A 12390-nucleotide genomic window follows, 5' to 3' on the forward strand; every position below is an offset into this window, starting at 1 on the left:
CCTTACAACCAAGGTACGAGTGAGAGCATCTCTGAATGCACAACACATGAAACCTTTTCAGCTAAGAACATGAGACTGAGGCTACAATCCTCACACGCTCACCAAAATCAGAAAACAGAAGATTAAAAGTCCTGGTCCAGTCTCACGAGTGTATTTGGTGGTGTTGCAATGGCGTCAGGGATATTTTCTTGGCTCATTTTGGGCCCCTTAGTAGCGACTGAGCATTGCTGAAACTCCACAACCTACCTGAATACTGTTGCTGACCATGTCCATCCCTTCATGATCACTGTGTACCCTTCAAATCATCTCAAACTGGTTACTTGAACATGACTATGAGTTCATGTGCTCAAAGGACCTCCACAGTCCCCAGATTTTAATCCAATAGATCTTTTGGGATGTCGTGGAACAGGAGATTCCCATCATGGATGCAGCCAACAAATCTGTGGCAGATGTGTGATCCCGTCATGTCAAGGTGGATCAAAATCTCTGAGAAATCTTTCTCACACCTTATCACTGTAGGCCATGAAGCCTGGTACTTGCATGGCTTACCTGTGAGTCGCCTGTTAAATCTCCTGTGAGTGTGGTTGTCTATTTAATTAAAAGACCTGAATAGCAGCGACAAAGTCTGGCAACATTTTCATACATACAGTATGAAACATGTCCTGACACAGAGACACACCTAAACATTAGCAGCAGTGCAGTTACTTCTTTTTGTGGTCTGGTCAGGAATTTATTATAAGCCCCTTAAAACCCTGTTCGTATGCATCACTTGCCTCCTCTCCTCTGCTTTCGTCCTTGCAGGCAAAGAAACAGAACAGACAATAGCACATGCATTGATCACCAAGGACGTATTTCTATCGCTCTCCCTCCCTCGGCCTCTCCCTCGGTCTGTCTCTGTAATTTCTCTTTCATGGCTGTTTTTCCTGCGGTCTCCCGAGACCTTCTTAGCCGACGAGAGAAAACATAAACTGAACATTAAAACGCCCCGCAGCCCTTTAAACACTTGTCATTTGTCCTTTGTACAAATCATGGCGAGAGTTGCTATAGAGACTGCGCTTTTTATCTATCTTGCTATGTTATTACTAATTCTTTTTTTTATTAACTTTGCTGGTGAGAAAGAGAGAAAGAGGATGAGAAAAACAGACAGCGAGAGAGAAAACCACAGTCGATCATGAGTATGGGGGAATGATCAAAAATGAGACGTTTAAAAATCCTGTTTGCCACAGAGGTGAAAGATGAGAGATGAGTGAAGGACATGTACTGTGGATCTTTGTGGACAGATTCACTAATAAAAAGCTTTTGTCCCCGTCAGATGGAAGACGTGATGTTTAGTTCACAGTTTAATGTATGTATTTTTCCGTAATGAGGCTCTGATTCTCACAGTGGCTTTACCATGTGTATCTCCCTAACCTGCGTCTTTCTCCCATTGTTTTAGCGTACGTAGTGTGTATGACTGCCTGTAAGACTGCGTGTTCATTAGATTCCTGGTACCTGCACCCAGCCATGGGCGTTTAATTCAGCGAGCAGGCAGGGGCATTATCACACACTACCATCACTAATCCCCATGGAATGAAACACCGACACTTTGATGTCTGCCAAAGAACACCACTGTAGTATTTGGAGGCGAGACCGTGCATCACGTACAAACCGCAATTAACAATCTATAGCTGGACTAGAGCCAGGCAGAGTGGTGGAGGTGCAAAGAGGGCGGGAGAGAAGAAAGAAACAGCAGAAAGACACTGATGATAAAGAGCCAGAAGCAGGATGGTAAAGCATAAAAGGATGTATACTATGTATTTGTGTGTGTGTGTGTGTGTGTGTGTGTGTGTGTGTGTATACTGTCAATGTACATATACGGGGGTTGAAGTTGCTCGGAGACATATCATCAGTCTCTGCCAATGTGGAAGTGCTTCTTCAGTGATCAATGCAGGACACACACTGACACATACACGCCAGTGATTGATACACATGCATGCGCTGTAACAACAGTGTTGCTGTCTCAGTAACAACCTGCCGGGAGCTCAAAGAACACAGGACAGTGAAGGAAGTCCTGGACAACAGAAATGAAGGCAAGCGGCTGCTGGGTAGAACACAAAACCCTGGACTTTTTGTACTTGACGAGGACGCCGAATGAAAAATTCAGGCCCTCCAATGCCGACAGGCTCTGAGAAAAGTCCTTCAAACACACGCGCACTCTCGTGCACACAAAACACAATTCCTCATGCCACCTACACACATTCTGGTGAGAAAATGATATCAGTGCGTGCCAGCGCGAATGCGTGTGTGTTTGCGTGCGTGTGTGTGTATGCGTCACACACTGGAGCGCGCAGGCTATAATACATACACCTCATGTAAGAGGATAAAACACCAAAAAAAACCCAAAGACTTTCATCAAAGCAAGTGAGAGAGGATGTCAGAGATTTTTTCAAAAGATGAAAGAGAGGGATATTCTCTCATTTCGGCTCATCTCTCCCTCTCTCTCCCTCTCTCTCTTTCAAAATCCTTGAAGTATCATCCATGTTTCTATGACGAAGAGAGAGCGAGGAAGAGAGAGAAAGGGGGGTAAAAGTTATTTACGTCCCACGCTGTGTTATGTGGCCTGTCACTTCTCATTTTCTCCCAGGGCTGTCCAACTGGAAGACTTCAGTCAACTCTCTCCAAGCCTGTATTTGCTGAGGTAATTACAAAGTGACAGCTTCAAATCCTCTACCACACACACACACACACACACACACACACACAGCCAAATATGGGTAAATATGGGAATATGGCTCTGTGGCCTCTCAGATTCTGTTGTTATTATTTGACTCACTTGGGTATAACACGAGATGAGCATCTCTTATTTCATTCCTTCAGCAGCTCTTGCATGAGTGACCTTTAAATACTCCAAACTGCACTCAACACAATCCCCAGCTGATGATTAATATTCCTCAAAGTTTATAATAAATGAAGAAAATTGATGTATGTAGTCAGCAAAATGTAAAGCCTTTCTGTCGACTATCTGCATTCCCCATAAAACACACGTGGGCCGCAAACACGCACATGCATGAAAACACTTCCACCTCCTGTATCCACTTAGAGGTGATTGTAAGAACATCTTTGATCTTTTTTTTTCTCCTTTCTTCTTCAAGGAGATGTATTGCCTGTACACATAATCCATGACAGACATAATGTGATTTGGTAGTATCTCTAAATGGCAGGGAAAACCAGCTGACAGAAATTAATAAGTTACTGCGGCTGTAAAGGAATCAGAGTAGGAGGGGTTGGGAGGAGATGGTGGAGGTGGTGGGATAACCTGGCAGCAAAACACACAGATCATCAAATTATCTTTTGAGGCATATCGTCATGGTGAAACTCATACACACACGGAGCTCAACCTGCCCTATCTGCAGCGGCACACAACGCCGGTCTGTCGTCTCCAGTTTGGATCATTACCGCAAAACACAACACTGATAGAAGTCATTGGCTTGATCCTGTGAAGAAGCTGAAGACCTATGAGGACTTCTGTGTCTTGTTTCTGTCAATATGGCCCAGATCTCCAGAAGGAGTCATCAACTTAAGTGCATCATGAGGGCACATGAGTGGACACTGAGCTGCTTACAGGTTCTCATGAACTGCAGCTTGCAAGTATGCAATGGTATTTTCACTTTAGTTTTTAAGGACATTTCTAATGTTAGAAGAGTTTATATGCTCAGTTCCATCACTGAGTAAAGTAAGAGTGTTTGACTTGTTTGACTGTTTTGCAAAGTTACAAAACTCATCACATGTTATACTCACACAAGTTCTCACCCAATCCAGGAATATTTGTTGCTGGACAGGAAGATACCATTCAACAAACACATTGTTCAAAGCATACTGACCGCCATCCATCCATCCATCCATCCATCCATTTGCTTCCGCTTATCCTTTTCAGGGTCGCGGGGGGCGCTGGAGCCTATCCCAGCTGTCATAGGGCGAGAGGCATACTGACCGCCAAAAATTCATAACTTTTAAAGCCCAGATTAGTATATAACGCACCTACACATTCTGAGATTTCAGCAATCCAAAATTTGCAAACAAAAGTTGCAACATGGATCTAATAAACATGTTTGAGACATCAACTTTAATGCGTGCCTGTAAGATGACAACGCTGGGCTGCGATGCACCTCAGCAGATACATATATATACTTCATATGACACGGCATGATGACAAGGATGTTTCTCTATAGACTTTCTTCTTTGCTGGAACTGCAGACAGTTTTTGCATGTTTTCCCTCCATCAAGTAATTTTATTTTTCCTCTTTTTTTTAACGTCTCATTGTTTCATGATCTACTTATTGTTGAGTAGAAGATTTAGGTCAGAGGAGTCATGTTATTATTTTTATTGTTATCCTAAATTACTGATAGTTTCCCAATCTCTGGTTGCAAGTGGCCAACTTTAAACCTAAGAAATGGTCTGCTGCAGTGGTCAGCACTGTCTTACAGCCAGAGGTTCTCTTTTTGAACCTCTTGGTTGCCGGGGACATTTCTGTATGCAGTCTGAATGTTCTCCCTGTGCCTTATTAGTGATTTTAATTTGACTGTAGGTGTTGAAATAAGAGTAACTGGTTGTCTGTTCCTGTTTGAGACTTTTGCATTCCCGAAACTTCTCTGATTTGACTCGTAAGCTCTGTGTGATTTGGTTACATGTGATTGATAGTGCTGGCAACATTAGCAAACAGGCCACAACTGTCATCAGATGTTTACTCACTCTGTCCTGATTGATGCACTGAATGATATCACATCATCCTTTGCAAATGAGCTAAGCCAAGTTCAACACGAGAAAAGTCACAAATACAGAAATCACTTAATAACCAAAACTGTTCCAAATTAAGAAGAACGCTAAAGAGAATTAAGAGGTCTCAGGAGAAAAGGGTTTTTCTGGGCCACCAAGGTTCCAGCTTCATCTATTTCCTGAGGATGAGTAAATACATTTACTGCTCCCTGTCTGGTTTGACAGCCCATTAAATCTGGAAGGGCTTCACCTAAAAAAAATCCTTACTGAATCTGAATCCAGACCAGAGAAACACACCTAAATCTACCTGACAGATGGTCTGAGACTGGCTCATCACAAACTGTGCAAGTCACACTGTAAATTATACTCCCACTGAAGAAATCTTATTTCAGAATATGTGTCAAAAACATCTTTAGGGATAAACATAGAATAACTTAAAAGCCTGACTTGATGCAAACTCTAGCTGTTGATTAGACAGAAGATGTTGCTCTGTTTAAGGCTATTGCAGGCTATCTAGATCGTCAAACTCCCATTAGCCACGCCTCTGTGGTCCTACCCATTGTTCCTCTATTCTCTAAATCAACATTGCACCTCGATAAGTGTGATAAACAGCTGCACATAGATGAGGAAAGCATTACGTCAGTGCAAGTTTGAACGCAGTGCAGTCTGATCTAAGTGCTGGTGGAGGCAGTTGAACTGTGTAAAGCACGTGTGCACATATTTGCATGCATGCATACTTACGTACTTGTACAAGTATATCAGCCAATACGAGTGGTGCACAAAGCCCCCCCTGTACAAGTCAGAGCAGCTCGATTACATACTGATATGTACAATGACGTACAAATAAATAAACTATCATGATTTATCTTGCCATAAGAAATAGAATAGAATAGAATGCCTTTATTGTCACTATACAGTTGTACAATGAGATACAGAAACTGAAAAGACAAAAAACAACAACAAGAAAATGACGCCGGACTGATGCTGAGAAGTCAATGTGAGCATCGGTGAAGGGAAGGGATTTTCAAGGTGGCTGTGTTGTTTATGTCCAGTGGGGACGGCTAGGACAGATGTGGCTTTATGGACTGCTGTTGGTTTGGATATAAGTGTGCGTGCATGTGTGTGTAAAAGAAAGAGGGCATGAAAAAGACACAGACAGAAAGAGAGAGTGCGAGGGAGGGAGGTATGTCAAGCTCGCCAAACTACTCAGCAAGACTGATTTATTTGGCAACTGTTGGAAGGTGGTCTGACTACAAGAGGCCACCTACTCCAGTGTCTGACCTCCGACTTGCTTCAACTTCTGAAACGAACTCAGCTGTCCTTGCTAAATCTACAGCTGGACAGGAGGGATGAATTCTTGTTGGGGAGAACACACATACACAAATACACCCATAAACACACACGCACAAGATTATGAGCATGTGTCCTACCACCCTTATTCTTCCCTGTATACAAAGAAAAGAGAAAAAACGTCTTTTAAATCGTTGCAGATTAGTTGCGCTCATCAGTGCGGACTGATTCAGATTGATTGTAGTGTGTTGTCAATCTGTCTGCGTTAACTTTATTAGATAGCAATAATTTGTCGACCTTCTCCAGCCTGTCTGAGAATGACTGCCATCACTCCAAGTCAGACCATGATGAAGAAGGGTTGCCTCCTACCAGGCAACCTCTGCAATTGCATTGCAATTGAAATTCGGTTGCTGCAACTACTAGCAATCTGTCTCCAACAGCAAAAAAAATTAAGTCAGTCAAAGAGCAACATCATATTTCCTCTAGTGTGAATGAGTGTAACAAAGCTTACAAAAAACATTCATCACTATTTTACAGGAAACAACTAGCTCTTACAACACAGACTAACAGAGGTTCCGATGCAAACTCCTTATAAGGAAAAAGAGACAGACAGATAGAATAAAGTGTAAACTTACATATAGTTAGCTAACCGTGGCTACCATTATTGCTAGTAAAAGCCACACACAGTATAAAAGGTGGAAGTAATTTGTGTCTGAAGAGTAAGGCTCATGTAAAAGTGCTTTAAGACTTCTATGGGAAGTCTATGGGACATTTTATCCCTACCTCTGACATTTGTAAATAACTTCCTGATGCATTTATAGTCTCAGTCACTCAATTTCAGTCATAATCAATAAATTATTCAACCTTGTCAGTGTCAAAAGGATGATAATGCGCATTGGCTAAAGTCATGGTGGCTATGTACAGATTTTATACTGTGTATGGCAAAATGCAGGTTGGTTACTTTAGAAATTCCTCCATCAGCTAACTTGATCCATGATGCTACCTCATGTATTAGCCCTGTAAAGCCTAAGCTATGAAATAACAGTCAGAAAATTCTACTGGAGTGTTTAATGAAGTTTCTGACAATTAAAAAAACACAATTTGTTTATCTTAAACACACAAAGACATATAGAGGGTTAAGATTAATATTAAGGAAATCCTATTGACAAGTATGACACAGTTGGTGTTACAGGTTCAGTCTGGTCTCATACTACAGCACAGTGTTGTACAACAGACACGCCATACAATACATACAACAGTACAATATATCAATGCAGGACAGTTCTGTATGCTCACTAGCTAGCACTACCTGCAGTTCACCCAGCTGCAGGTGCCATTAATAAAAGTTTTTTTTTTGATGATATGCAGAAATTCTTTGTTTACTTTTCTTTGTTTGGTAAATTAGATTGTAATTTGCCTGCAATAACGTTGTAACGTGTTTAGGAGCTGGCTGTTATGCACCATCTCTTATTCTCGCCTTTTGCTATACAGATGGTTCTGGGCTGTGACCTTGGACACGCACACACCCTAACACACACTCGTGTATCCATCTGCTTGCACTTAGATTGGCTTAACCCTCATTCTCTCTCTCTCTCGCTCTCCCACTCTCTGTAGTTCTCATCTTTTCCTCCCTTTGTCATCCCTATTGTTGTTTCCATTCCTTTGAAACTTAAAAATATCCCAGCCCGATTGTGTTCTGTACATTGTGTTACCATGGTGATTGCCATGCAGAACAAGCAAAAGGAGTTTGTGTTTGTGTATGCATGTGTTATGTGTGTTCGTGTGCCAGTAGCAGTGCTATCAGCCAAGCACAGAGTCCAAAGCTATTTTCTAAGGAAGCAAAAATAAAAGGAGAAACACCCACCATCCCCTCTCTTTGGTTTTCCTTACCCCCTTTTCCTTCTTCTCATCTCTCTCAGTCTCCATCTTATTTTCTGTCCCTTCTCCCTGCCCTTCATCCTTATCTTTCTCGCCTGGCCCGTTCCCCTTTCTCTTGCTGTTCCATCTTTAACCCCACGTCTCTCTGCACCAGCCTTCACATGCCTGCCATTGCACTACTGCACCCCATGGCAACAACCAAGAGAGGGAGTGAGGAGGAGAATGCACAGACAGATTGACAGTAGACTGCTCAGAAGGTCTTTTGGGAGTTGTACTGTACATGGTGATAGCGACTGAATGGCAGACCTCATCTGGCCAGCACATTGCAGCCCTCTGACGACAGCAGCATCACAACATCAAGGTTTCAGCTTACACCCAGCTACCATCAGCGGCCTGAGAAACCAGTGCGCACCACACCATAGTTTGCAACTGACTTTAATGAGGGATCCCAGTCTGTGCTCGTCTCTGTCTCCTATTTTACGTTTTCATGGCATCTTTCCTTGAAATATGAGCATCTAACTGCGACTTTACGCACATGTATATACATACTTGGTGGAGAGTTGCTATTTAAAATTGTGTGTATTCCTGTGTGTCATCAAATTCGGTTGATATTATACTGCCATATGACATTCCATCGTGTTTTGTGTACATGTAATCATGCACATATGTTGTTCTCTCTGTGTGTTTGAGTATGTTTAGAGTTCATTCCCACTGATCAAGGGAGCAATAGGTTCCTTTAATCTAAGGGTGGTCCCCATGTGCATTCACCACCCTGGGTTGATCAAGGGCAGAGCAGAGGGAGGAGCAGCAGAAAGAGCCTGGTGGGTCTGTTCGACTGACTGAGTCAGCGTGTTAAAAAGTGGATTTCAGCAACCTATTACACATAGCCAGGGATTACCCAAACCACAGCATGATATTGATTGATAAATTTCTTCCTAGTTTCAGTCTGTTAGGTGATAATGTACATCCCAAGGGGGTTATCAGATAACAAAGTGCTGAAACAGATTCAAGTAGAGAGGCAAAATAGAAGGCCTGATGCTTCTGCCCTATGGTGAAATAAGTAGAGAGACTTCTGGCTTGTGTATTAACAAATACTTTTAGTTTATTAACGGCTGGGTTTTTGTAGTTTTAGTGGTGTGTTATGTGAGTTAGAACTAAGTGACAGGGGTGAGAGATTCAACTCAGTTCAATTCAGTTTTATTCGTATAGCTACAAATCACAACAAGGTGCTTTATATTGTAAGGTAAAGACCCTGGAGCCAAGCCGAAGTGAAAAAAGCAGCTCTTTGATTGGCCACCTGTGGTTGGCTCCATAAGTGCGTCAACCCCCAGAGACTCTCATGTTAAAATGGCTGCCTCACCGGCATGAATACACTTATTCACCATCTGACACAAAAGCCACAAAATGACTATAAGCACGTTTTAGTTTGTATGACCAGTTTCTTCATTTTTATAACTATGCAGAGCTAAGTCTGTCAAGGTTCTCAGTCATCCAGGTCATTGTAGTCTATGAAGCTCCACCGTTTGACCTTGAAACTGAAGAAGCTTCTCGGATGAGAGGTGAAACATCTTCAACTTACAGAAGTCCAGCTGCCTTTCTTTCCAACTCCTTAGATCATACAGAGCTAAATTTTTACAGGTTTAAATTGTAATAAGATGGCTACCTAACTCACTCGCAGGGAGTTGTGCGTGTACCTCTTTTTCGCCCAGTACCATGCTAGTGACTGCCAGCAAAATCTTGCCACCTCTTGCCAACTGATTGCAGAATACACATTTTTCCCCAGCGATCAGTATGGTCAACACTGTGAAAAGACGTATGCTGCAATAAACCACAAATATTCTTTAAATCTGACTGACTGCTGTGTCTTGGTCACTGGATACATCCAACGGGTTCAATTCAATTTAGTTCAGTCTTATACCAACAATGCAGAGAAAATCCCAACAATCAAACAGTCAGACGACCTCCTAGGAGCAAGCACTTGGCAACACTGAGAAGGAAAGACTCAGGAAGAAACCTGGCCCCTCCCTGAGCCTGGTTCTGCTGTGACTGGTTTAAAACTGCTAAAACTCTACAGCACTGTTAGATGATGTGATGCTAAGATAATTACTAGTATTCAGGAGAAATGAAAAGAACAGAATTACCCCTGCTTCATCTTTCATATTACACAGTTAATATAAAATTATTAATCGTGGCATAAAAAAAAGCCAGAAAAGAAAAAGAAGGAAACTGTGGTTAATATGTAAAAAGAGAGGGATAGTGTAGCTCTGGGTTATCAGTCCTAGCTTGGCAGTCACATTTAAGAAAGTGGATGCTGTCTGGATTCTGATAAGCTTCTTCCAGGAAGTCCCGTGTTTCCTTGCTTAGTAATTACCTCTCATGGAGACTGACCAGGGTGAGAAATAAATCTCATCGTGTGTGGACTGGATAATAGGAGATCTATAGGGATAATGGCTTAGCAGGTGGTAGAAACACACACACACAGTTCACACACAGACTGAAACTGTTTCTCAGTGAAACTGGTAACAAGCAGAGAAATACAGAGTTGAGACAGGCGCTTACTACTCAGCTCAGTGATGCAGATTCCTGCAGCCAAATAAAGTCTCCACCCTGCATATGTGTACACATGAAATGCATCCTTATTTTCTAAGCTTGTAGCACTTTGCAGCTATTGGGCCTGATCACTTCTGATAAGGCTGCTCCATATCAACCTCCACCTTCTCAAAGAAACTTGTTTTAATGAAAGTACTTTCCTGAGTTTGGCCGATTTACTGGATTTTCCTTTTGCTCTCATCTCACTCTCTCTCTCTTGAGCTGGAGCAGCAGTGGCAGCAGCCCATTTTAAGAAGTGCTGACGCCAGGGCACCCAGCATTTCTGTGTGCATTCAAGGAATGAGGAATGTATCTCCAAACAGCTTAGAGAGAGGCTAGGAAGAGGGGGTAGAAGGAGGGAGTAGGAGAGATAGCTAGAATGAGCAGGAGGAAGAGTAGGACAGAAAATTAAATGGAAAAAACGGGTGGTGGAGGGAAAGACAATTTTGTAAAGAAAGAAAAGACACAGAAGTGAGGAAGCCCTGATGCACTGTACGGCACCTTCACTGTGAATGCACCTCTGCCCTGACAGCAGACTGCTGAATCCTGTTTTTAAATGCTGACATTGAGCTTAATGTTGACAGCGATGTGCATATAAAGTTCAGAATGTTATGCAGAAAGAATTTGCAAACAAGCTGAAATCCATATGTGACGCGTTATACATACGATACAAAATATGTCAAATTTATTAGAAAGGGCATAACAAGTGACATATGGTGACAAAATGATGGGGGCCAGATCAACCCACAGACATTCCCAGACCTCGCTAATCCACAGCAGATGATGCTTGACACACACGTGTGCTCCATGAGGACAGTGGCTTTGATGAAAACCACCACAGCCACACTACCATGAATATTACTTCCTGTGCGCTGATTTACTATACGTGCATCTGTGGCGTATTTGTTCTGACCGATATCACGAGCTGGGGGAAAACCCTTCCTAAATTCGCCTTATTTTGACGCAATCTCAGAAAAATCAAACATCCCCTCGTCAGCCAACCGGCAGGAGCGCTGCCTTTGGTCAGTTAATGCGAAGAGTTACAGACTCTTCTGAAACAGCAACAGGTCAGGCCAAACCGCAGCTCTAGCTTTCTCACGGCTGCCTCGATCCCCCACTATAAACACCACATCCTCATCCATCCATCTATCTGTTCGTTTATCCATACTTGCATCGGCACTTGTCGACCCTCAACAACCTCGCAGATTCACATGTTAAAGTGTTGACCTCCTACACAGTCTTGTTGGGGTAAGCCTGACAGGCCGGAGGATGAGACGGGGGAGCTGTCATTGATTACAGGTGATTGGAATTAAACGGTTCATGTAAAGGAGACTGTTGTGGAATAAATATGAAATAAAAACACAGACACTTGTTCAGAAAAGAGGAAGACAAAAAAGAGCCAAATGCTTACACTAAAAAATGCAAACACAAATTTGTGATGAGTTTCATGTTGGTGGGGGAGTTTGGTGATCGAACAAATGGGAAAGGAGAGCACACTGAACATCACTTGGTGTCTCTCACTGTTGACTGAAGTCCAGTGAGTCTGCTCAGAGAGCCAAGTCCTCCATTCCCCCGGTTCTCCGTTGTCATCCTTTGCCATGTTTGACTCTCCACTCTCCTCTTCAGGCACTCCTTGGCCGTTATGGGAACACTGGGCACTGCTAGCTAAGCCACCTTGTTGACAGCTCCTTCCCATGGCTCGCCACCATCACCTCGCTTTGTACCCTGAAACGGACAGGAAGAACACATCGCCCACGAAGGTAAGCATGGGAACATTTCATCATAGGAGAGCACAGGTGACAACGGTGGTCTGAGACAGGTAGATGTATTCTATTATTCACAGCCCAGCAAGGGCGTCAGATCTCCCCGGTGATCGCTAC

At 42.8% G+C, this 12390-nt stretch overlaps 1 protein-coding gene across 2 annotated transcripts in view; it reads right to left on the reverse strand.

Annotated features, from left to right (window-relative positions):
• LOC100693618 (axin-2) overlaps window positions 1–12168 on the reverse strand; it is a 77931-nt gene extending 65763 nt beyond the window's left edge. For both annotated transcript variants that reach the window (XM_025908044.1, XM_013273024.3), the window contains exon 1: window positions 12032–12168. The gene's annotated coding sequence lies outside the window, so the exon portion shown is untranslated. The remainder of the gene's footprint in view (window positions 1–12031) is intronic.
• Window positions 12169–12390: the final 222 nt, after the last annotated feature.

This window comes from Oreochromis niloticus, linkage group LG6 (genome assembly GCF_001858045.2).
Source record: "Oreochromis niloticus isolate F11D_XX linkage group LG6, O_niloticus_UMD_NMBU, whole genome shotgun sequence".
In the NCBI taxonomy this organism is placed as follows: Eukaryota; Metazoa; Chordata; class Actinopteri; order Cichliformes; family Cichlidae; genus Oreochromis; species Oreochromis niloticus.